The sequence below is a fragment of the Puma concolor genome, chromosome E3 (assembly GCF_028749965.1).
Source record: "Puma concolor isolate L17-30 chromosome E3, mPumCon1.1.hap2, whole genome shotgun sequence".
Classification (NCBI taxonomy): domain Eukaryota; kingdom Metazoa; phylum Chordata; class Mammalia; order Carnivora; family Felidae; genus Puma; species Puma concolor.
Window position 1 is genome coordinate 15,434,366 of NC_141682.1, and position 26,217 is coordinate 15,460,582.

The 26,217-nt window shown below is 49.6% G+C and overlaps 1 protein-coding gene across 2 annotated transcripts in view; it reads right to left on the minus strand.

Annotated features, from left to right (window-relative positions):
• CALN1 (calneuron 1) overlaps positions 1 to 25,670 on the minus strand; it is a 536,504-nt gene extending 510,834 nt beyond the window's left edge. Inside the window, exon 1 of one of the 2 annotated variants that reach the window (XM_086692032.1) lies at positions 25,465 to 25,670. The gene's annotated coding sequence lies outside the window, so the exon portion shown is untranslated. Of the gene's footprint in view, positions 1 to 14,256; positions 14,517 to 25,464 lie in introns of those variants that run through there. The other variant, XM_086692031.1, reaches the window with a different exon arrangement.
• Between the last annotated feature and the right edge of the window lie 547 nt (positions 25,671 to 26,217).

Here is a 26,217-nt window from a genome sequence, read left to right on the forward strand (position 1 = left end):
AGACTCGTGAGCGTGAGAGACCACAGCCCCCTGGCTGTCTAAGAGCTTGAAGGGAGGGGGCCCGTGCTGCCTTCAGATCCACCCTTTGGAGAGGGACCCTGGCTGGTTGTGAACCTCCCTCTCCCATCCTCTGCCCCTAACTAGTCTCCTCTCTTCAGGGGACCGTCAGCCCAAGTGGCCCTTGCTTCTGGTGCCAAGCAGCACCTGGCATTGTGCTTTGAGCTGACTTAAAACGTTCCTTTCCAGGGAGATTCAATTTCAATACACATTTATCATTTATGCTGTTAATGCTTGCTCTTAACCCTTCGTGTAAATTTCCACCGTCTTCTTCCTCTCTTTTAACCTTTTTGGTTTTACCTTCTTACTTTGTTGGCTCTCTCTTTGACACTAATCGCATCAGTTTCATCTGATTTTCATCACCTCGTCTTTATTTTTACTGGGTGTTTATTCAGAATGTGTGTGTCTCGTGTGTTTCCTTTTCTCTTTAATTCTCTCTTAGTTTTCTTTCCATCTCAAACTTCGACTTTCCTACTTTCTGCCATTCCTGCATCCCTGTGCACAGGTAACCCTCTATTTACCTTCATGGCTTTTTTTTCTTCTGCTTTTCCGAGGTGCTAATAGGGCAAGTCTACCCCCAGGGCAGAAAGTGCCAGGCTGCACACATAGGTCAAGGGAAGAGGCTCCTTCCTTCACTCTGTCCTTGGAGAGCTGGCTCCCCAGATAATCTCATCCCAGGAGACCCCTGAGACACTGCCCCTGAGCCAGGGCAGGAATTATTACCTCCCTAGAGGGGGCCCATGTACTCTCTGGAAAGGGCCTTGCATCCTGAGGGCCCACACCACGTAAGCATTCTAGAAGGAGGCCTCACATTTTATAATAATCCAGCTGCTAGAAAATACATGCATCTAAATTTGTGCCTTCCTGCCAGCTGGCAGGAGGGGCCCAGCTTCCTGCCCCTGAGCAGGAGCCCCCAAGATTGGCCAACGCTCAGGAAATGCAGCGGAGACAGACCGGTACTGATCTGTGTCACATGTATCGAATTTCAGACCGGGACACCTTGTTTTATGGGATTTTGAGAAGACCCTTCTGTGGGGCAGGTCCTCCAGGCCCGGCTCCACAGAGAGACAGATGGGGCCAAGCAGAGCTATTCTGCTGTGACCACTGAGCTGAAATTCTCAGCTGAGGAATAGTCTCTTAGGAACCACCCTGTCAACTTCATCTAGGGCTTTGTTTTGGGGACAGTGACCAGCTATGGCCAGCACTGACCCCGCTGTATGCTGCTTATCTGCCTCGACCCTGCTGGGGCCCATCACCCACAGTGCGGCCTGCGGTGGGCGCAATTCTCGCCCACAACTTCGTCCCCCCCTACCTAGGTGGCCAGGCAGCCTGCTCCTCTGCAAAGTCAGAGTGATCTTTGGAAAGTATAAGCTACATCACATCATGACTTGCTGAAAATTCTTCGGTGATTTCTCATCCTATGTGGAACAAAATGCCAGTGCCTTACTGTGGTCTATGAGGCCGTGTGTGATGATCTAGCTGTCGTCCACCTCTCTGACCACCCACTCATCCCTGCCACCGAATCCCTTCCTCTCCAACGCACTAAGCCCCTTCTTCCCTCAGCATTTGTATACCTGATGCTCCCTCTGGAGGGCTCACACCTAGATCCATGAATGCCTGGCTGCCCCTTATCATTCAGGTCTCATCTCAATGTCACCTCCTAAGAGGCTGGCCCCAATCATTCTTCTACCCACTCCGCATACACACTCCAGGCACTCTCTATTTTTTGCCATCATAGCACGTGTCACCATCTAAAATGATCTTCTCCGTCTACCTACCCACCTGCCTATCTATTTATTTGCTAAGCTTGGGAGTTCTGCTTCTATTCATCACAGAGTAGCTCGTATTAAACCAACTCTCAGCTGTAAATAACAGTCATAACAAATAGCAGTCATAAATTCTGGGCAATACGTAAAAGACTCTAGTGCTCAAAAGGCACTGAGAGTGACCAAAAGTAGGAAGACACTGAAGGGGAGTTGGAGTGGAAAGAGCGAAAGGCTGAGCGAAACTGAGCAGCTTCCTGTTTTTATGGCTTTCACCCAAGGGCAGCCCCCCCAAACCATCAGTACCCTGTGAGGCCAGACACTGAAGTCTTACTGCTGAGGAATCGGAAGACAGAGTTGAGGGCATCCCCGGCAGCTAGAAAGGATGAGAGACGCCCCAGAAAGGAGAGAATCACAGAGAGAGGGACCCAAATCTCGTGAGTAATGCTGTCAAACCTCTGGTTGACCCCCAAAGTCCACACGGACAGGGCAGACTTGAGCAGCCCAGCCAAGCTTCAAAGAACTGAGTGGACACTTCAGCCACCATCCAGCTAAAACAAACACATTGACAAACAAATAAATACTCTTCAGATGAACATAACAGAGCCCAGAGTCTCTACCGCATATCATTTACAAAGTCCAGAGCACAATTCAAAATTACTAGACGTACACACAAACAGAAAAACATGATCCGTACCCAAGAGGAAAGGTAATTGATGGACACCAAGTTGATTCAGACTTTGGAATTAGCACCAAGTCATAATAGGCAATATTTGCTACATTTGTATTATCTGTATGTCACCACTAGCATGTGAGCTCCGTAAGAGCAGGAACCTGTTCAGTTCTGTCCCTTTCTCTGTCCCCAGCTTTTAGAATAACAAACGATATATAGAAAACACCCCAAAACTATAAACATGGAATAAAGCAAGATTGTACTTTTTCCTCCTTGTTTTCTATCTTTATTACTTGAGGTCCCTCCTAGATGAACAGAACACTGACAGAGAACAGAGCAATCTTATTCTTTTTTGAACAGAGAGCACAGTTTTATGGTCATGAATTACTAGTGGCTGTTATAGACAAGTGGCTTTAATCTCTAATTGCTGTCAAAAAGAAAGGAGGTAGACCAGCTATCCTGAAACCCAACGTCATCGTTTTTCAGAAAACATTCTTCATCACTTAGCTGCCGTCGGGTCCAAAATATGTATGTAAAGTTAGCTTGCTCTAGGACCTGGGTGTTCAATTTGTGCCCAGTTTATCTCAGAGGAAATTATGACGTCCACGGTTAAACATAATCGGTGTTTACGGGGACGTTAATCACTGAGGTAGATGTTTACATTTTTTCTGGATCAAACTTTTTTCTGCCACCGTCAGAGTTTGGGAAGTTGTTAGACCCTTGGTCTGGACTCTAGATGGGACCCCAAATTCTCCTCGAGGAGTTTCCCAGCCCTGCTCAAGGGCAGGGTGATATTCAAAATTGGTAACAACCCATAGGGCGCAGACTCTGACCGATCAAAATGGATGCCAGTCAAATACCAACCAATCAGAAGAGATACCAGCTCTAAGGAACTGGTCCGCCAGGAACTGCATCCTGCCTAGCATTCTGTTCAGGAGGGTGTCCTGGTCACCTCCCCAGTGTCCATGAGAGAGTCAGTGCCACCTCAAGCTCTACCAACTGTTAAAGCATATGGGGCTGGACCCAACCAGCAGCCCAGGGCAGCTGCCCTCCAAGTACTTGTCAAGGAGAATTACCTCAACCTTCACTGCTCAAGGCTCACGCTGTTGGGAGAACCACCGCCCATCAAGCCAAGTCCCTCCCTTTTTCTAAACTGTAATTGTCAAGCTACTATTAGCAGTGGGAGACCTCTTTCTTCAAGTAAGTCTTACGAGGAACCCCAATGTGAAAAATGAAAGGAACAAAGCGGAGAGGGTGGGGTGTGTAAACCCCAGTGCAACCCCCTCCTTTACCATCTCCCTTACACACACACGCACGCACACACACACACACATGCACCTTAAACACTGCAGCAGCCCCCGACATTACACCACAGAATCACTCATCATGGAGAACAGCTTGAAGGAAAGGCAGCCTGTCAGAGGCTTAACTCTGATTAGGATTGAGTCAGACCTTCAGAGAGTGTTTGGGGTAGCTCTGTCTCCCTAGCCGTGCCCCCCACCTGGAGGAATGTTACAACAGTCCGCCCTATTAAGTTCCTTGCCATCTGGACTGGCGGTAAGGCGGGTCAGGACGCTGCTGGTCGCACTGCACTGTGACCCGTTTTGGGGGACCTGTGGGGGAACATTTCTTTCTACCTCCAGTAACACGAATAGCTGTGCCTCTCCTGAGCAGCTGGTTTGCTTTTCTCACATGGATGCTGGGTCTGCAACCAAAGACTGCTTCCCTCTCTGTGTTGGCTCAGAGAAAGCCCAGGGCTGCCCTGGCGTTCACCTCTAGCAAACGCAACAGGGTCTGATGTCATGGATTTTGCGTCCTAACCTCACTCCTGGCTCCAGCCTTGCTTCCTCAGTCTTGTTTTCCCGGGGTCTTATTTTCTCCGTCCATTTATTTGTTATTGAATTATGTCTTGCACTTGGACATGCGTCTTTGCAACCTGCCCTGCACTGCATCCTTTCTGGAACTAGGTGGAGAACATATAAATAGATCCTAAACGTGCACCGTGGCTCTCCTAAATTGGCCACTTTACGATCTCCTTTAGCAGGCACCAGTTCTCACACCGCAATTTCACTGTCTTTTAAAACTAGGAAATCACTGCCCGGCCGAAGAGACAATGCTGATGAACTAACTAGATTCCTCTTTATTACAGACTCATGTAATCTTGCCATCTTGTGGGTGTGAGGCACCGCAGCACCAGTGTGCGGAGGGGAAGTGCGGAAGGAGTAAACCCATGGCTCACCCAAACCCAAATATTTGAATCCAAACATTTACTCCTCTCCCTACACCCCTCCACGGACTATGCTAAGGCTTTGATGGGGCAGAGGGCAGAAGAGGGAGGACTCAGGTTATGGGACAGTCTCAGCAGAGCTTAAGTGTCAATTTCTGCTCGTACAGTTTCGTTTGCCTCCAACTCAGCGACCAGAAGGGCGAAAAGCAATCTGAACCATCCAGTTGTCTTTCAGATACAGGTTAGTCTCCCCACAGCTCCACGCCGGGAAGGCAGCCTTAGCTCCCAGGGTCAGAGAAACGGGTGAACGGGTGTCTCAGCAAAAGCAGCACATGCACAGGAAAGCAGGAGCTGGACCACTGAGCATCCTCCGCGGTTCGTGTGATGCCGAACTCCGAGGCTTAGGTAGCAGCTCCGCTATATACACAGGGATGAAATAGAGACGATCTGGAGGAAAATCCCTCCCGGAAGGAATGTAAAACCAAAGACCTCTCCCACACTGGCCCCACGCTTCTCAGTTCACCCGGGACCACACAGATGCAAGGCTGGGAGCCGCCCCCCCACCCCCACCCCCGCCCAAGATCAGGGACAGTGGCTGTGGTTCCTGACACTCCTGGGGGAAATCCACGGGGCACCAGTAGATGGATGAGCTCCTGCCACCCCCACCCCCACCCCCCAGGCAACGCCAGGATACAGTCGGCGCAAATGCAAGAAAACCCTCAGCCTTGGCATTTGGGAACCAGTCTGAGCTTTTCATTCTCACTTTCGCTCAGGCAAAGGTGTTTCCCGCTTCAGACTGGCAGTCTCGCTGGTCTTGGGAAGGCAATCGGGGGCCGGGGCTAGAAAACCGATGAGGAGGACGTCGGCCTCGGCGCAAAGGCACGTCTCAGGGGGTTGGAGCCCAGTCCAGACAGCCACCTGGGACCTGATTCAAAATGCTCACTGGGAGCCAGGGGCCGCCCGCACCCCGGAGAATCTCTCTCACGACAGAGGGAGCCTCACCCTCCGACCCACAGAGGTGAGCCCAGGGGACACGCCGGCCTCCTCTCGAAAATGCTGGGGAGACCCCGACAGCCCCGGAAGCGGCTGGCTCCCCGGTGCCGGACCAAGCCGGGGACAGCCTGCGCTGCGCTGAGGACTGTTTGGCACCTCCACCAGGTTCTCAGAAGGCAGAGAAAGAAGCATCCCTGCGGGGATGGCAGGAGAGAACGTGCTGGAAGCCCATCTGCAGCCGCTTTCCACGCTGGAACATTCGGTCCCAGGATTAGGGAGGGTGGGCACTAGGCCTTGCGGGGTGTAAACACTGGTGACACGCGAGGCGCAATTGTCTACACCGCCCTCCGCCTGCCCGGGACTCCCCGGAGTGGACAGAGCGCCTTCCTTCCCGTGGGACCGTGACTTGCAGCCGCGGGGAAAGGCCGAGGCCGTGGGGAGAGGCCAGCCCCGCTCTCCGTGAAACTGTGAATTTGCTGCCCCGCTGGGACTCTCTGGAGAATTCCAGGAGCCAACTCTCGGCCTCCCTTTGACAGAGTCACTTTTCATCTCTTTGGCTTCGGGCACAGGCAAAGGCGCACAGGCGAAAATCAGTTAATAACTATGCACATTTTATAATAAATTTTAACAATTTAAGAGTCTGGTACAGCTTTATTATAGTTTTTATTTCAACACACTAATTCAGTGCATAATAACCTGCCAGAAACACAGAATTCACTTGACATATGCTCTGAGCATCAAGATAATGGAATATGCTGAAGAAAAACCTTGGGTCACACCCAGCCAGGCAGCTCTTTCTCTCCTGGGGGATCTGGGGAGAGCAGCGGCTCTCAGAGTTGCTGAAATGGAATGGAATCTGGACGTCTCAGCCTGGGTCCCAGCCGGGCTTCCCTGCGAAGGGCGGCAGGGATCTCGGAGCTCAGACTGTGCTGTGTTTAACAGCCCAACTCTGCTGGGATTAGCCTCAGAGCACAGCCTGCCCCACTGCATTCCTTCGATATTTAGTGGCTGGAAGGTGAATGCCTCATCTTCTGGGGCTGGCGGCTGAGAGAAATGAGATCAGCCCAGAGGAAAAGCTCCCAGGAGCCAGGTCCAGCCTTCCTCCCCCCCCCTCTCCTTCTTCCTGCCTCCCCCACCACCTCCCCTGCCCACAGTACCACCCTGGCATTGTTCTCAAAGCGTGGCCCCCAGATCAGCAGCCTCTGCAGCTCCTGGGAAGCTGTTAGAGGGGCAGAGTCTCGGCCCCACCTCAGTCCTACTGACTCTGAAATTCTGGGGGTGGGGTCCAGGGCGTCTGTGTCTTAACAAACCCTGAGGGTGATGTCGTGCGTGCCGATCACTCAAGTTTGAGAGATCAAGAGAGAGAGTTCTAGAAGGGTCTGTGGACGCTCTGATCAAGCAGAATGAGCAAGATCTGGGGTCGAGCTCTCCTGCTGCTGTCTCTATCTTGCCAAGGAGACTTCCGCCTCAGTTTCCTCACGTGAGGAATAAGGACACAGGCTGGACACTCACTAAGGCCCCCTGCGGCCCTGACATGGCAACAGATGGCTGAAATGAAGCCCAGCAGAGACCCCACAATGGCCTTCTCTTTAGGGAGAGACCAAATGGACCACATCTTAGAACCGCTCCCCTAACCCCCACAAGGTATGTGGTTGCCAAGGGCCATCTTGGCTTTACTTTTATTTTATTTTATTTTATTTTTAATGTTTACCTATTTTTGAGAGAGAGAGAAAGAAACGGAGCACGAATGGGGGAGGGGCAGAGAGAGAGAGGGAGATACAGAATCAGAAAGAAGCAGGCTCCAGGCTCTGAGCTGTCAGCACAGAGTCCGATGCGGGACTCGAACTCACAAACTGTGAGATCGTGACCTGAGCTGAAGTTGGACACTTAACCAACTGAGCCACCCAGGTGCCCCAGGGCCATCTTGGCTTTAAAACGAAGGAGAACAATGCCGAGGTGAGGGGTCCTTCACCAGGAAAAGTTAAAGACAGGGAGACACCAAGCTAAGTTGAGCGTGTGTGAGCGCACACACCGTATGAGAATTTATCCAGGTCCCTGCTTCTGTCATTTGTCTTCTGTCCCCTTCATCTCTCTCCTCTGTCTCTTGGTGACCTATTTCTCCAAGAACATGACTAAGTCTCTCCCGTTCTGCTGGGGCATAAACAAAACCCTTCTTTAGGTGTTACAGCCTTCTCTGCCTGCCATCATCTCCCTCCATGCCATGACGATGAACTTTCTTGGAATAGCGGTCTCCCCTCAAACCATCACGTCAAACCTCCACTTCCTTCCTTGACCTCCGTCAATCTGACTGCGGCCTCCATCGCTCCAGGGAACTGTGCTGACCGCCTCCTACTCTCCAAATCCATGGGCCATTCCCCGGCCCCTACGTTGCTTGATCTCTCTGGCATTTAACACCCTACTACCTCGTCTAGGATCTACCTTCTGACTGTCCCTTGTCAGGCTTCAGATGATACTAAACTGCCAACCTTTGCCCTTTTGTATCCTTAGCTTACGCTCTTGCATTTCACTGCATAAGTACATATTTGTAAATGCTATCCAAAATATGTCGTGGAAATAGACAAGGCATGGTCTACCTAATTTTTTCAGTGGCCCTTAAGTGAAACTCCAGAAGAAAATATTCTTTTAGAATGAAAGGCCAGAAAACTTCTGTTTTCCTTGAGCTTATCATCTCGGAAACCTCGAAACTCAAAAAGCAAATCTCAAAACGTCTGAAATGGGCAAATCGATACTGTCAGTTCTGATAGAGCACTGGCTAGAAATGATGACAATTTATATACCATATAATTATGATATGAGAACTTCTTGGATATATATACCATACTTCAGTAAATTTTTTAAGGACTTCTTGCTTTCCCTTTTCTCACTGGGAAATTATGATCAGCTTAGTGGCTCAATGACATTCTTTTTTATTCTTTTTATTAAAAAATGATTTTTAATGTTTATTTATCTTTGAGAGAGAGAGAAGAGAGACAGAGAGAGACAGAGTGCAAGCAGCAGAGGGGCAGAGAGAGAGGGAGACAGAATCCCAAGCAGCCTCCACGCCATCAGCACGGAGCCCAGTGCGGTGCTTGAACTCACACACTGTGAGATCATGACCTGAGCTGAAACCAAGAGTCAGACACTTAACCGACTGAGCCACCTAGATGCCCGAGATCTTGCTTTTCTATCCTAAATTGTGTTTTCCTTGGTACAAAATTTGTATCCTTAGTTTATGATTATATGTTTTCGATTTCACAATATGTACACCTCCAAAATGCTTTATGGAAGTAGATGAAGTAGAAATAAATGGCCTTTCAAGTAGGATAAAGGCTATTTTTTGTCTCTAAATCCTTCATGCCTGGCATATGGTAGTTGTTCGATTAATATTGGGAGAAAGAAAAGTTTATCTGTAAAAAAACAGAGAGAGAAAAATCAGGTAAAAGTGAGTGGAGGACGTAGGGGTCAAGAAGAAGTTTCCTTTTATTTTTAACTTTGGGGGGGGGCAGAGACAGAGGAGAGACAGAGAGAGAGAGGGAGAGGGAGAGAGAATCTTAAGCAGGTTCCATGTTCAGCATGGAGCCCAACATGGGGCTCGATCCCACGACCCCGAGATCATAATCTGAGCCAAAATCAAGAGTTAGACACTTAACCGACTGAGCCACCCAGGCACCCCAAGAAGGGTTCTTTTTAAGAGGCAAGAGCTCTAAGCAGATCTCCAAGGGGGGTGGAAAGAAGACAGGAGAAAAGATCTGTTGACAGTGAGGAGGGTGATCTATGAATCTTGCTCCCAGAAGAGGAGAGGAGATAGAATGTAGGAAGGGGTGAATTGTCTTAAACCGAAGAGAAACCTCTTCTTCAATCTCCTCGATTGGTTTTTCCTCCTCTCTTCAACCTGTAAATAGTTGTAATGCCTCAAAATTCAGTTCTCTTCATCATAGTCTGTCTCCTGATGATTTCATCTGATATAGCTTGAAATACCATCTGTCCTCCGATGGCTCCCAAGACTGTCTCCAGCCTGGATCTCTGCTGTGAACTCAGGACTGCCCACTCAACATCTCTGCTGGGATGCTCACCAGACGCCTCAAAGTTAACAGGAGAAACACCGAACCCCTGATCTTCTCCCAAACCTCCTCCACCCACAGCCATCCCCATGGGAGGCCAACGGAGCTTGAGTCATCCTTGACTCATCTCTCTCTCACCCAACTATCCAATCCATCAGCAAATCCCATTGCCTCCATCCTAAAAAAGGGAGAGAAAGTCCAGAATCCTAGCACTTTTCACACCTCCACTGTTACCCCTTGTCCAGCCACCAGCCCCTCTCACGAGGATTTTGGATTCGCCTCCCCGCTAGTCTTTTTGCTTCCACTCTAGCCCACCTACAAACTTTTCACAGCATGGTAGTTAGAAGGTTCATTTTTAGATGTCTCCCCTCTGCTCAGAGCCCAGGGCTAACTTCCATCTTCCTCAGAGTAAAAGCCAAAGTTCTTATGATGCCTCTAAGAGTCTATATTCCAGTGCCACCTTCTCCCTCCCTCCTGTGTAGGGTTGCGCACATGCAGGCCCCATCACTGTCCCTGCACCCTACCCTCCTCTGCTTTCTTTCTCCTCCTAACATGCTATTTACGATTTACAATTCACTTTTCTGTTCTCACTGTTTGGCTTCCCCACTGGATGAAAGTTCTACAAGGAAGGTTCTACAAAGTTTCTGTCCGGTTTGTTCACTGCTGTAGCCTCAGAGCCTAGAACACAGCTTGGGATATGATCGGTGTTGATTCAGATTTGTTGAATTCAATTTTCCCAAGTTATTCTCTTGCTTAAAACCCCTCAGTGACTCTTCATCTCCTTCGGAATAAAGTCTCCTCCTTTGTAGGCACCCAAGGCCCTTTGGGATCTGACCACCTGCCCACCTCTCCAGCCTCCTCTCTCACATGGTCCTCCAGAACACAGCCCAGTAGAATTAGCCGCCACTCCTTATGGCGACCTGTCCACCGCTGGTCTCCTTTCCCAAGAAAAGCTCTTCCAAAGCCACCTCTTTGGGAACTCGTTTTGGGAGTCAATCGAATTAGGGTAGGCCCCATCCCTGTGCCCCCACAGTGCCCTGGGCTCTTGCCTCTCCTGGCCTCTACCAGTCTGCACTGACACCCTTTGTTTACTAGTCTATCCCCATGCTTGAGAGCAGAGGTGCCTCACTCTCAGGTTGGTATCTCCAGCCCCTAGCCAAGGAGACGCTCTGTTAGGTGGTGGCGGTGGTGGGTGGGATTGGTTATTATTATTGCTGTTACCTTTGATAAATATTTATTCAATCAATTACTCTCCTCAGTAGTACTAAATGTCCATATGCAGCTCAGCTTACTAATTAATTGGCTGATACATAGACTGGCTTGTTCTACTAACCAGAGAAACATGATAAGTGCCTCTTTGCACCCAGAGCTGTTTTCCCTTTTTAGAACCTCTTCTTCTTCAAAGCATGAAGAAGAAGGAGTAGCACATAATGAGGGAGGGCAGAAGTCACCTTGACTTCTTAGCAATCAGAATGGCTTCAAGGACACCCCTGGAGTCCACAGGCACCTGATATGATCCTAGTGCAGGAGACATTTTTTTATTACAATTCAAATTTCCATACAAAAGGATATATTTTAGTCTAAATTTATTGCAGTCACAGGGCTCTTTGATCTGTCTGGCTTAGCTACATTTCTTAAGTAGACTTGAGTGAGAAGTGATTTTGCTTAGTCATTAAAAATCACCTATGGTGAAGGTTAAGTGTCCACACACCATCGTGTATTCATTCAATGAACCTTTATGCAGTTTCAGTGCCACTGGGAGCTGTGTAATGACACAGAAGAGGTCACCCCTGCCCTCGGAGAAGGCATGGCCCAGCATTTAGCAAAGGAGTCACTAGAGTTATTCACGTAGTTTTATCCTTCACGTGAAGCTTTGCTTAATTGGAGGCAGATGCCTTCACAGGAAGACAAGAGGAAAGATTTCTTCTTCTTCTTCTTCTTTTTTTAAAGTTTATTTGTTTTGAGAGAGTGAGCGAACGGGGAAGTGGCAGGGAAAAGAGAGAGTTCCAAGTAAGCTCTGCACTGCCAGTACGGAGACCGACACGGGGCTCAAACCCACGAACCATGAGATCATGACCTGAGCCAGAACCAATAGTTGGAAGCTTAAATGACTGAGCCACCCAGGTGCCCCAAGGAAAGATTTCTTTTGTACCCGCTGTGTACACAGAGTTCTGTCACCTTATTCCATTGAATCTTGACAGCTCTACCATTTCACAGATTGAAGAAACTGAGGCCTGGTGAGATTAAAGAGCGGGCCCGGGCAACATATGAGTAAGTGGTGGCTCTGAGATCCCAGTGAAGGTCTGCCAACAAAGGCCACGCCCTTTCTATTCCACCACCCTGGTGATGCAAATGCCCACTCAGGCCATTCCAAGAACATCCATGGACCACAAAATGTACAGAGTTGCCATGTCTAAACGAACTCCATTGAGATCCTTTTACAGCTTTTTGAAAGCCAACAGTCATCCAGTAAATTCAAACACACACACACACACACACACACACACACACACACCATTAAGTTGAAAAGAAAAGTTGACACAAAGGAACAGTCTACTTATCTACTTATTTACCCATCCAAGGACATGGTTGGTGGCGTCTATCCCAGGCCTCTCCCTGCCCTGGGAGGGCTTTGGGGGAGCCCGGGTTCTTTTGGCTTCGTCTAGAAAGTGGCAGAGAAGAAGGGCGTCGACTCCAGCAATCATGCCGAGAGAGGCAGAGGGCCTGTGGCGTGAGGCCCCAAGGGTACAGAGGGTCAAGAGCAAGAAGAGGTACCTATGGCTATATGAGGAGCTCCCAGGTGGACACTCCATCTGTGGGCTCAGGGGAGCAGCCCTGCCTCCGTGGCCACAGTCTTACATCCCAGCTGCAGTGACCCTCAGTGAAGCCATCCGTGGACCAGCCGAAAGCAGAGCCCGGAAGTGGCCACCCAGCCTGCAATGCCACTTCTCTTCACCCTGCACGGTGCCTCCAGCACCCTACATCTATGGCGGGTTTTCGTTTGCTGGAAACATCTCTCCCTGGACGCCTCCCGCGGAATCCTCAAATTATTACACACATCCACTGCCGGGCCCAGTGATTCGGAGTTCCATCCAGTGCTTCATTTGTAGGCTTTGAATAGTCTCTCTTAACCAGAGCGTTTCTGCCACGGCTGAGAGTTTTATTATTCTGAAAATAGGAATCACTTTGCACCCACGGTGTCTGGGAGGCAGATATCCTGCCTTCCCCAGCACTCACCCAGAGAAAGTTCCCATCCTTTGCTGGGGGGTGGGAGAGGGTTTAGCTACACACTCCATAACCAGTGTTCATGTGAGTGATTGAGGATTCTGCAGGCAATAACGTTGGGGGAAAATCCCCACTCCCATGAGCTGTGTTTTGGCTCAGATCCCTCCCAAGACTTGAGAAGTGATGTTAATCATCCAGAGTGTTTTAAAGCTCCTGGAAAAATCAGTGAAAGCGCTTTTCCTCTCCTCAACTACTTTCCCCGGGTGGGGGTGAGCATGAGCCCTTGGAAGCCCCCTCTCAGCACACAGGCACCCATGCTCTGGGCTCCTGGGGACCGTAACTCAGGACGGTAAAAATGGCTCCCTCTGCCAGGGCCTGGCTCTCAGGGACATCTGTGAAGTCGTGTCAAGCTGACTGAAAGGAAACCTCTCCTTCGGGTATGACTCAAGAAGAGCATTTCACCCAGAAGGAAGATGTGGGGGCGAAAACAAATCAATGAAGGATTTGCAGATAGATGTTCTTTGGGCCCGAGTACAATTTACAAAATGCAATGTAAAAGAAGATAAATCTCCTCCCCCTCTCTGCCAGCCGAGAGAGCAGATTCCTGAATAAAAACAACTCTTTGCAACAGAACCTTAGGCTCAGCTAGAAGTGAGTTTCCTCAAAAGGCACAGGGAAGGGGTTACAAATTCCTGAAATCCCACAAGCATTTTAATCCAGCAGCGTTAAAGTAGGGAAGGGGAGACCCGAGGACAGGGACCAGCGCCGTCTTCCTGCCGGGACAATTTACGGAAAAAAAGTTGGATGGAATGAGTTTTTCAATAACACCGGGCAAGAGCCGCACAGCCATCTTCAGGCCAACCGGATGGCAGGTCATTGATTTAAGAAGCAAGTCAAGCCAGGGTTATTGCCCTTTTAATGATGCCCTGAGGGAAGGGACCCAGCAAGGAGGAAGGGTTCTGCAGGAACCCAGGCTTGTAGAAACACGTTTCCTAGCTCCTGCGAACCACTTGGGCAGCTGGGCGAAGCCAGGACCAAAACAAACACGTTGGGAGCCACCTCCAGACCCCTCAACCCCTCCCCTTCCTCCGAACCCCATGAAAACTTGATTGGTGTCAACGAAACACAAGCTGGGAGACTGGAGGGGAGGCAGAGGGGAAGAGGGAGAGACAGGGGGCCAGGCAGTGTCCATGCAGTCAGTGGTATCATTGATTTAGAGCCACACAAGCCCCAGAGTGCCATCGACAAGGATCATACCTCCTGCTGATCTCGGGGGAAATTCTCCAAGATCCATGGCTGGGAGTTTAGGAGAATCTCTAAGCCATCAGGAAGGAGCGGAGCACTGCAGCTCCTCAGAATGATGGACCAGGGCGAGCTTTAATTAACAGGGTCTGATGCCTCTTCTTTTTTGGTAACTGAGCAGATTTAAAGGGCTAGAGTCCCAATTTGGAGGGTGCCGGTGTGGCTCTTCCTGCTGCCGTTGCGGCTGCTCCGGCTGCTGGCACAGCTTCCCGCAGACCTCTCGCTCCAGCTCGGACTCGCGGCTCTGAAGGTGGGAAAGTGCAGCTAGTGACGTGGGGGGTCCCGGGCCACGTGGTTTGGATCAGAACCGCAGGGCCGTGGACCTAGGCGCTGCCCACCCCTGGGAGAGCCCGGGTCTTCCATGCTGTCTCCCAGACCAGGAGGGAAGGTTGGGTTCTTTGGGTGCAGGTGGCCTCGGGGGCGTCCTCTCCAGACGTGGAGCTGGATGGACGGTGCCTGGGGAAAGCAGGAAGCGTGGGCTCTGCTTTGCACTCCTCCCCTGAGAGCACTGCTGAGTGGCAGCCATCCTGTAAACTGCACGCCTGCCCATGCACACGCCTGCCCATGCACACGCACACGCCTGCCCACGCACACACACGCCTGCCCACATATACACACGCCTGCCCCATGCACACACATGCCTGCCTGGGTACACATATATGCCTGCCCATATAAACACACTTGCCTCCCCATGCACACACACACGCCTGCCCAGGCACGCACACATGTCTGCCCAGGCACACACACACAGCTGTCCGGACACACGCACATGTCCCCCCTGCAGACATCCAGATGCAAAGCCACATGGACCGCAGCCAGCCAGACGTCTTACCCATACACCTGTGTTTTACAGGTAGATCGCCAAGAGAAGTAGTCGTGACACAGAGCATGGCCAGGAGGGGAGGTAGAGGGAAGACGGTGCAGGGAGGAGGGGAAAAGCTATGTGGGAGTTGCCCACCTCTCTGGCTGCCTTTCCTAGAGCAGGGCTCGTGTCTGGGATAGTTTCAGCTCAAGACCATCACCTCCAGGGAACCCCTCCCGCCACAACGCCTTTCTACTTGCTCCTGCTAGTCTATCTGGGAAGCCTCGTCTTGGGCAAGACCCCAGGGTCTCATCCTCATACTAGTTCACCATTAGCTTGGCATCCAGACAACGGAGTTGACTTTTCTGGGATGCTTCTTTAGCCAGTACGGTAGTACCTTCCGTGATACCTTAATACCGCTTTCTCCCGGTAAATACACAAAATAAATCCGGCCAAGTGGGGCTCACCAGATGCAGCGTTCCACCTTGGAGTGAGTGCCAGGGGGTGTTCCAGAGGGAGCCGGGCTTGGGGATGGGTGGGGGGGAGACCTCAGACCCTTCCGGCTCTGCCAGGAGCACATGTTCGACCCCTTCCCCTCTTGAGCCTGGATTTTCTCATTTGTAAAATGTCACTAAGCCAGCGATGCTCTTAACAGAGAGGGGAAGCAAGGAGGGGGACGCAGGCACTTTTAGAAAACGCGTTCCATTAACACCAAGCTTGACCAAATCTTGGCTGACGGGGACAGCACACTGCAGAGGGCATGCGCTAAAAAATCTTGAGAAACACTGTGCAGAATCATCTCCAAGGGCCTCAGCGTCAAGGAGGGATGGAGTGGGTTGGATACACTCTCCCTGATCACAGACTCTGCTCTGAGAGATAGAGCCTGCACGCAGCCAGCTCAGACGAGCAAAGGTCAGAAAGAGGTGGTACTTTCTATTCCAACTGAGCCTGAGGGAAAAATCACTGAACAGTACAGTCTCCACAAAAATCTCTCTCTGTGCCCACTTCACCCTTGCCCGGCACTCTCTTCCCACCCCGAGATGCCCAGAGCCAAAGAATCTGCTATCACCCATTTAGACATCGGTCCCATGTAACCTCTGGTCCTCAGTCTTCCTGGAAAACTCGCATATGGCATCTTCTCTTGCCTTTAAAGAAAGCGGGCAAGGGGAATGGTCAGATCAGGGCTGGGGGTGGAGGTGGGAGATGTGTGCCTGGAACCAACCCCGGAGCCCCATGGCCCCTCACGGGCGTCTCCAAGGACGTCGAGAGAGGCTGGCACAGCAGAGAGATGTCCAAGAAGAACGCTTGACAAGGACATGTCGGAATGGGGAATGGAGAATCGCAAATTCCGTTCTTTCCAGCCAGCCCCTCAAACCCTTGGGGTCTCTTTCCTGGTTTTCAGGAATAAAATCCAAGCCCCACGTTTTTTAGACTGACAACAAAGAGAATGTTCACACGGGGGAGGAACAGTGGCCTCGACACCCCTTTGCTTGGGGTTTTCTTGGAGTACTTGCCCCACATTATCACAGCCACCCCCATGATGGCCTCACGGGACTCTGCCCTGAATGCCACGGTTCAAATGTTTCCTCAACTCTCTCCACAGCCCCTCAGAACAAAAAGCTATATGGGTGCCTCGGTGGCTCAGCGGGTTAAGTGTCCGACTTCAGCTCAGGTCATGACCTTATGGTTTGTGAGTTTGAGCCCCTCCTGACAGCTCAGAGCCTGGAGCCTGCTTTGCATTCTGTGTCTCCCTCTCTCTGCCCCTCCCCTGCTCACATTCTCTCTCTCTCTCTCTCTCTCTCTCAAAAATAAATAAACGTTAAAAATATTTTTTTCAATTTAAGAACAAAGAGCTATGAACCCAGAGATTTCGTGGGAAGCCAGGTCCCCTGGAAGAGGCAACAGGCTTATTCAGCTTTGCGGGGCGGGGAGGGGCTCCCGGCTGAGTAGGAGAGGACATGTCACCTGCAGCATCCGCCACCAGGAAGTGCCCTCCAGAGAACCCTGACCTCTCAAAGCCCACACTGAAGCGAGTATGACCCAGAGAGGAGCAGGAGCCCCCTCCCCTCCTGTCTAAGCTCAGCCATTAGCATCCCATTGGCCCAAAGATGGCCTGCCTCTTCTCCACTGATTGACAGATGGGAATGTTCACACTCTTCATGCCCATCTGCACGAGCTTAACTTTATCAGACTTCTGCAAGATAAGCTTATCAGCATACAACCCAGGAGGCCCAATCTCTGTGTGAGGTAGGAGTGATTTTGTGGCGTCTCGAAATTGGCCCGTCCACAAATCTGCCTTTGTGAATACGGCTGTTCCCTGTGGCCACTCAGCCTTGGCCACCCACAGACACTCTGTGGATGCTGGGGCTAATTTCTCCAGACCACTCTTCGCAGGCAACCCCGGCCCACTGGCTTTCTGGTTGGTTCAGCCAAAGAAGGACTCTAGGAGGATGGGGAGGCCAGAGAGGAGAAAACCACAGAGAGAGGACTCCTGTCCCCAGGTGACCTCTGGTATGGCTAAGACCAGCCTCGATACCCCCTGCAACATGCAGTGCCAGCCTTGCCCACGTCACAGAGGCACTAGTAGCCAGCTGAGCTATGACCCTCAAGGATCAGACTGCCAGCCGTGCCACACTCCACCCCACCCTGGATGCCCTCGGTCATGGCAGTTCTGCTGGGTTAACCCCTCCCTCTGGGGTCTGAGCACCAGTCCCCTTGGGCCCCTCCTAGCCCAAGAGAGACCATCTCTTCTCTTTTGCTCCCCCAGCTCCCGGGATGGTAGCTGTTCTTGCAATTACTAATTCTTGGGGTCATTTCAGCTTTCCAATTCCTGTGTAACTAGTCCTGTGTATTGAACGCCATCTGTTTGAGACATCTAGTGTGGTTTTGTTTTCCTGGCTGGACAAGAATTTTCCTCATAGATCCCAAATTTGAGTGTTCCGATAGTCGTGATCAAGTCATAATCTGAACACCCTGGCACTTATCCTGCATTTGAGAATATAAATGTTAACATTTTCAGATTAAAAGAAATGACAAGACACAGCAAAGTGTCAAGATCTCTCTGCAGGTTGGAGCCCGCTGGCACATCTTGTTATTACATATTTGTCATTTATTACACCAAATTTTTACGTATCAAAAAGAAAAAAAATATCCCTCGTCTAATTTTAGATCTACTGAATTCAAAACAAAAGAATCTCAAGGCCAACTTAGGAAGTCAACGGCAAGAAAATGGAATTGAACGCCAGCCCAGCAGGGAAGGACTGGGTAACTCTACACGTTCTATTCTGTTTATTATTTAGCCGTGTTGGGTGTGTTAGGTAAACAGTTATACGTTTCACTGATATTTCGGAACTTGGACAGTGTAGGCTATCAGGGTATTGGAAGATCTTACTTCATCTCTCATTTCATTCTTTTGGGGGGTCTGTGGTCTGAGAGCAACCCACTGAGAACAAAAGACCCCCGGACAGAGCTTGGACAAGGTGTCCTAGTCCAGGAAGTCCAAGGGAGGATCTGGCGCCTTCTCCTCCACACCGAACCCATAATGATGAGAGCTGAGAGCAACTTTTGCTCTGACATCTGCCCAGACGCAGAAAGAGAGGAGTGGCAGGAAGAAGCGGCCCCCAAGGGGCTGGCAAGGCTGCTTTAAGCAATGTCCTGTCCAGGTGGGCTGTTTGCAAAAAGACAGGAAGAGTAATAGAGTGACCATGTGTGGCATGAACTTTCTGAGCACAGGGACCAGAGCTGTTCACTAATGCAGTTTCCGGTCTCAGACCAGTGATTACTGAGTCCTCCTCCTTTGGGAAGGCTGTTGTAGAGAGGGGAAGGCAAAAAAGCAAAATCACAGAGAGCAGAATTATCCCCTCTTCTACAGGGGACAGGGCTAAGAATGTGGGGAGAGGGAGCAAATCACCTTTGCATTCCCTCACATCATCTCTACCTCTTTCTGCTGTTCCAGGACCCACATCAAGTCCGATCCAGTGAGTACCACCCTACAGATGTGGCCCTTCACAGACCTCCCCCTCCACAATCCCACTGACACCGGCTTCGCTGAAGCCATTTGGTCTCTCCTCTGGTCCCCTACAAGAAACGTCTAAATGATTCCCCCTACTTCCATCTATCCGTAAATAGTACCCAGTGTCCTGCCAGGCACCAGAGACAAAGCCCAGCCCCCGAGGAGCTCAGGAGATTGCAGAAGAACAAATACCAAACAATTGCAAAGGAGAATGAGGGCAAATAACAATAAACGCATAGTGCTGCTGCCAGTTCTCGTCATGGGACTGGCTTACTCTGGGGAATTGAGGAAGGCTCCTGAGGCTGGTGGTGAAGCCAGGACCTGGAAACTAAGTAGATGCTGATGACGTGATGGGGGAGAGATTGTTTCCAACAGAACAGGCTCTAGGGCACCAGGCCTCAGGCGAGGCCAGGGAATGGAAGAAAGCCAGCTTGGCATTGCTCAAGAGGAGAGATGGTTCGTGGTCAGAGGCAGAGGTAAGCAGGGGGCACTTGCGAGGCTTGGGGCTTCATGGTCAAGGACAGAGGAAGCTCCTTCAGGGCTAAGCTGGGTTGTGTCATAGTGAGGAAAGCCCCTTTATAAAAGATCTTTCATCCATATGAGACATCTAAGGAATCTGTTGTATAATCTAAGCAATGAAGGAAAATTGAACAAGGGTATACAATTGGAGTACAATGGAATCAATCTTTCTAAAACATAAAACATTTATTACCCACGGTGTTTGGGATAAAATCAAACCCCTTAATCTACCTAAAATGTCCTTTGTAAGCTTCTAGCATCAAGGTACCTTTTGTTACCTTTCCTTCCAGGAGCCTTCCTAATTTTCATCAGCTACAGCCACATGAGACCACTTGCAACTCCCATAAGAGGCTATCCTTACACGACTCTGGGCCTTAGCACATGCCGTTCCTCCAGCCTTGAATATCCTTCCTTGGTGCCTTAGTGAACTCCTACTCATCTGCCAAGACCCTACTCAGATGTCACATTCTCTGGGAGACTTTCTACAAGGACCACCTTTCCCCCTACCACTTCCTTCCCCCACTCAAGCAGAGAAGGTACCTACTTCCGCTGTAGCAATCACCATACTGCGTGGCCATTTTTCCTCCTACGTGATTGTCTTCCCCTCTACAAGGGTAACAACTTCCTGTACTTAGTGCCCGGTACAGGCTGATCCCACAACAAACTCTGGTTCAAATGAACTGGAGGATCTACTTCCACACTGACAAGCTAAGTGAGCTTAACTCCCTGGTGAAAAAATGCAAAATTTGTAAAAGTCACACCTGTGAAGTTCTAATAAAATGTCAACAATCTGTAGCCACTCATGGCCTATTACCAAGGGAAGGTCTGCTCAATAAGTAAATAGCTGTCTTACTTGTTAGAATAATACACAAGTAATGATTTCTTAATTTTTAAAATTTTTCTCACATTAGTCAAACTGTCTAGACTTGTCTCACTGAGGCCCTCCCCACAGAGTTAGGCCACACAACCCAAATGCAAGGACAGTAGGCCTCTTGGAGGCAATCGCTTCTCTAGTCTTGCTCATGAATTGCTAAATCATAGGAAAGGACTTTTTTGAAGAAAAGGTATTAATTTCCATGAATATGGAATATGGGTGCACAAGATTCAGAACCACCAGCTTACAAAACCACCAAAGTCACTGCACCGGCTTACAGGTAAAAACACATTCACCTCATTCTGTGGGTGGCAAAGTGGAGATGAAAATCCCCGCACCCACTGCCCCATGGGACTTTTGGGAACAGATGGGATCAACTGCAGAAATGTAAGATGTTGGTTGAGGTCTCCCTTGGGTACCAGATGCAACTTCTTGATCAGCTCTTGTGCCCTGTCCTCTGACATATCATGGGTCAGCCTCCATAGCCATGTTTACCTGGCAGGTGTGCATTTGGCACAGGTGTTGTTCTATGCCCTCTCCTCCTTGATGGCTGGGCACAGAGCTCTGCCTTCCGGAATCCCCCATGAATCTGGGTTTCACTCCATGGCCCTGAAGTTCAAGGGTTCACAGGACTTGCAAATAGCAGAAACAGAGAGAACAAACAGGTGCTCCCTGATTCATTCTCTCCAACCATCCTGGATTCCTCTCTCTCCAGTTCTTGCCTTCCTCCTTCCTTCTCTCTATCCCACTTCCTAAACCGAGAGGGCAGCACTCTTGTGCCACAGAATACTTTATGAGAGGGCAGTTCAAAGCATGAACTGGACTGAAGGATAAAAGTGTCATTAGTGAAATCTGTTCCCAAGGCCTGGGGAGCTCTGGGCCATCGGAAACCCCTCTAAGTCCTGACACAGAGGTACAGCCTGGGCAGACGTTGGGTCCCCATGCTCACTGGCTAATGCAGCAGCCTGGGGAAGCAGGGGAGCATCCCTGGGTGAATTTCCTGGAGGTAATGAGAGGCTCACAAACAGCTTGATGGATAGCCTTGCTCCATCCACCTGACCTTGGGTACCAGCACAGCTGGCCGTGCCATCTGAGCCTCTCAGAGTACAGCAGCCCCAGCAGGGTGCTCTGGATAATACATATTGTGAGTGGCAGTGTCATTTCCTTAAATCACATTGCTGTCACTTGGCAAGGCCATCTACTGACACTCAAAGGCCCAACTTCCTCTCCTTATCTCATAGCCGGAGGAGATGCCAAACTCAACAATAAAACCATTGGCTTCTAAGAAAACAAATCCGTCAGACAAGCCTATATATACAGACACAAGCTGAGGCTAGAAGAAGCAAAGCAGAGCGATGTCCACAGTCCCAGTGTCCCAGTTCCAAACACAGAAAACCCACTGTGGAGAGAGGGCTACAGTCAAGCAGTAGAGTCTGGGCAAAGGGCAGCCCTGTCAGGCGTATATAAACAGCCACCAACCAGCCCTGCAATCATGGTCCTTTCTGGCCAAGAGATGGGAGTCATGCAAGGAGGCTTGGGTGGGAAATGAAATGGGAGCTGCCCAAAGCATCCACTCCCTTCCTCTAACTAAAAGACCCCCATGTGGTTCACTCCAGCTGGGCCATTTACAGTCCATTATGAGGTTGGACTGGATTTATGTTTTCCCTGGCCAGAGTCCTTGTTAATTTCCATGCAACATCTACACAATCAATACATGCTCATCATTGAAAGCACAGAGAAGTAGTCTCCCCAAATGGCGTCATCCAAGGGTCACTGCCATTAAAGTTTATTTCCATTCATTGCCAACAAAAGCCTGGCAAAAGCTTCCTTCCCCACCACCTGCTTCTTTATACACTAAGGTGGCAGGGCTCTGAGTCTCTCCCAAAGGACCCAGCTGGGGCAGATGCTGGGCCACAGGGGCTCAATTTGGACAGGCTGTCCTTGGAATCTGAGACTGGATCCCATCATTTCCTTCTCAGGTTACAGAACTAGCACATTTTAAAAGGTAAATACCATCACGGAGCCAGCCACCATCTCTTCCAGGGACTTAGAAAACTCCAAAAATCCAAGAAAGTCCAGAGGGGAGGGAGGAAGATCACCACAAGCCTAAAAGAAAAACATGGAGGGATCTGGGATGGCAGAATTGGAACTGGTTGGGAATGGGATAGATCTCATCTCTGACTGAGTCCCTACCTAGCAAACTTCCCCCCAGCTCCCACAGCCCCTGCATAGCTTGTGCAGAAGGGGTAAACATTCATATGGTCTCCCTCCCACTCTGGGAGTGGGGGGGGGGGGACACTGGAAGTGTGAATAACCCAAAGTGCAGAAAACCCGTGATGTGAGGCTCTGTTGGGTCTTTGTATAGCCATAAATGGATAGATTATCTTTTTATTTTGTCCTGTATGCAGTTGGACTCAGGGACACAGCTAAAAGCCAGGGCAAAGTAGGACTAGTATTACTTTGCAAAATAAGAAAACCTGTTCCTATTTGGTATATTATCATCCCCCAGTCCGCCTTTCCTAATATGAAAAGGAGGAGGAGGAGGAGGAGGAGGAGGAGGAGGAGGAGGAGGAAGGAGAGAGTGAAGGAGAAGGTGGGTGGAATTCCTTCCTTGAATTCATATTACAATGGTGGCAAAGTAGCAACAGTAGGCATATCCACCCCAAGGGCATCCCATTACTAGCCCATTCACTCATGCTAATCCCTCATATTCCTGGCTTCTTCCTCTTGCCCTCTGTTCCATATGGCCAACCCCTGCAGCTAAACCTTTCTTAGCATTCCTAAACCCATCTGAGATTATTCATTGAACAAGCCCACTCAAGACTCTCTGATTGAAGCTGCCCCAAGTAATTGTGTAGCCTGAACAACTTCAGCTTTGGGAAGTACACCAGTCAAGTAAAGTTAGAGCAATATCCCCAGATCCCTTCTTCAGCCATCGAAAGAACAGTCACTGATAGTTTGGCTTATGAATCCCCTTGGATTCCTAAATTTTAGTCCTTGAGATAGATGCCATCACATAGCAAAGGCTATCACATAGCTAAAGACAGAAACCACCAATGTCTTACATCCCAAACTGGGACCCATAACTGAGAATCTCCTGGACAGAAATTATGGTGATACCACATATGTCAACCCCTGACTTGACTTTTTGAGGCTTTCTGAGACACCCTAGTCCCTCTTGATGTCTCCACATCTGCCCAGAGTCCCAGAGGAACATCCACAGGTACTCTCGGTCCAGTTAATGCTTCAGACTCCTGGCTACCAAACCCAAATATCCTGGACAAAGCACAGAAGGGTATCTCAGATGCCATTCTCTGGCCTTCCTAGAGCTTGAGAAAGAGGAGAGAATTCAAGGAGTCAGGGTGTCGATGGACATGCTCGCTCCTGGATAACTTTTATTTGTTCTTTATGGCTAAAATCAGACATCACCTCATCCAATAAGTCTTCTGTCATACACAAGGTTAGACTCCCATTCTCTGTGCCCTCAAAGCATCATGTACATCTCACCTAGGTTTACTACATGACATTGTAAGTTCCCAGAGACCTCTCTGCTCCCAAAGACACACTAGACTACATGCTTCTGAGCCTAGGGAATGTGTCTTACTGGTCCCTCTGGAAGGCTGTAGCAGTGACCTCCTGCATTTGCTAGTGGCCTAGACATGCCTAACCCCAAACTTGAGTTTTAAGACCTGGCTTGTGCCTATTTGTACCAAGATTAACATTTTTCTGCTCACCCACACCCCTAATTGCTGTAGCTAGGGGAAATGAGAAGTGGGAATTGAAAACAGTTCTCCAAGGCCAAACCAATAGAAGAGGGTTTTGTAATGTCACAGTCAAGGTCGGGAAAGAGACAGACACTCTTCCAGCATAATAAAGTCCAAAAATTATGCTAGCAGTAAGACATGAATCTTGTATGTAGATCATTGAAGTCTGTAGGCAGGAGATTAACACTTGCAGTATAAGTGATTTGTTGTTTAAAGTCGTTTGGGATGATCATAGAGTAAAAGAAAAAAAAAAAAGTTTCCCACCCAGAAAAGGGTCCCCTCCCTTCTCTTCTCTGACTCCAAGTCTCCCTCTCTTTCTGAGCAGCAGTAAAATGAATGAGGACTTTAACACAATGAGGAGCTGGGATACCTCAACCAAGGGAATAGTCCTAGCCTGGGAAAGAAAGAAAACAACATGAAGCAGAATGAGTATAAAAAACAGGTCCAAGTGGGAGATCTGGTCAACCAAGAGGACCTCTGGGTAGGTGCCAACACCCTAAAGGTCTGGGCAGGAAGGACCCATGCTTGGTATGATGCAGGAGCTTGAGCTAATTAGTTTGAAGTGACAATGCCCACCCCCTCAACCCATTACCATCCCAATGCTATGTATAGTTTACATTCTATCACAAGGACCTGGGTTGAAGAACGCACTGAACTTTCCTCGAGGTCATGTGTGTGTTGTACATGTGTGTGCACATGCGAACATGAAATTGCCTGGTGAAGTAAGAGAAGGGATTAGCCCTCCTTCCCGTGGTCAACAGGAGACACCTATGGTACTTATAGGGCCATTGACATTGGAGGTAAGAGGACACCTGGAGGAGAGTATCCAGCCACAAGGGAGTCCAGAGTCTAGTGTGGAAGGGAACTGAGAGGTCATTTTAGGCATTTACAATATAGTATAGAAAGTGCTACAGAGAAGTGCCAGGATGTTTGAGGACACAGAGAAAGGGCACTTAGGGCTTAGGAAAGCTTTCTGGAGAAGGTGATATCTATGTTGAGCTCTGAAGATCAAGTAGAAGTTAACCAGAAGCATGTCCCTAAAATACCCCAATCCCATGCTTGGAGAACAGCTGCAAGCCCTCCTGTGGGTCTAAAATAAGGAGACCAGTGTGGAGTCACACACATCTCGGATGAGTGAGAGCCTGCTTATTCCCCTTGTGGGTCCCCAGGGCTCATAGACCCTCTCACTTACCTATGTTCCTGGAGACGGTTCCAAATCTTTCCCCTGGAGCTGCCAAAGTGGTCCCGATGCTGTTAGCTGGGCTAAGGAGATGGATTTGCAGTGTCCACACGGCCAGGGAGCCCCACCCCAGAGCCGGCCCTGGCCTGGCCCCTCGGAGCCCACTGAAGTCGTGCCAGACACTGGCTAGGCTGCCTGCTCAGACTGCAAGAGGGAGAAGTGTGCTGTGAGCATCCTGGAGCCCGGCCAGGCCTCTCTGGCGAGGCAGGCAGGTGGAGGAGGAGCTGGAGAGAGCCTTGTAAAAACTCCAGAGGATCAGATTAACTCCCGAGGAGCCATAGAACCAGCGGGCTAACTGCCGCCTCTAGGTCCACTGCAGAACCCCACCCAGGAGGGTGGAGGTACATGTCCTTCACCATAGTCCTCTGGATACACCCCTAATTAACTTCACGTTCCTGCTTAAATTTGAGTTGGACCCCTATCCAGCAGCACACCCTGGGTAGAGTCCTCTGCTATGGAACTGACTGTTATTTGTCTTTAAGCGTTTTTTTTTAAACATAATTTTTATTGAGGTGAAATTCACATAACATAAAACTAATCATTTTAAAGTGAACAGTTCAGTGGCATTTAATACATCCACAATATTGTGCAATCACCACCTCTAAATAGTTGCAAAATATTTTCATCACCACAAAAGGAAACCCTATACCTATTAAATAGTTACATTCCATTCCCTTCTACTCACAGCACCTGACAACCACAATT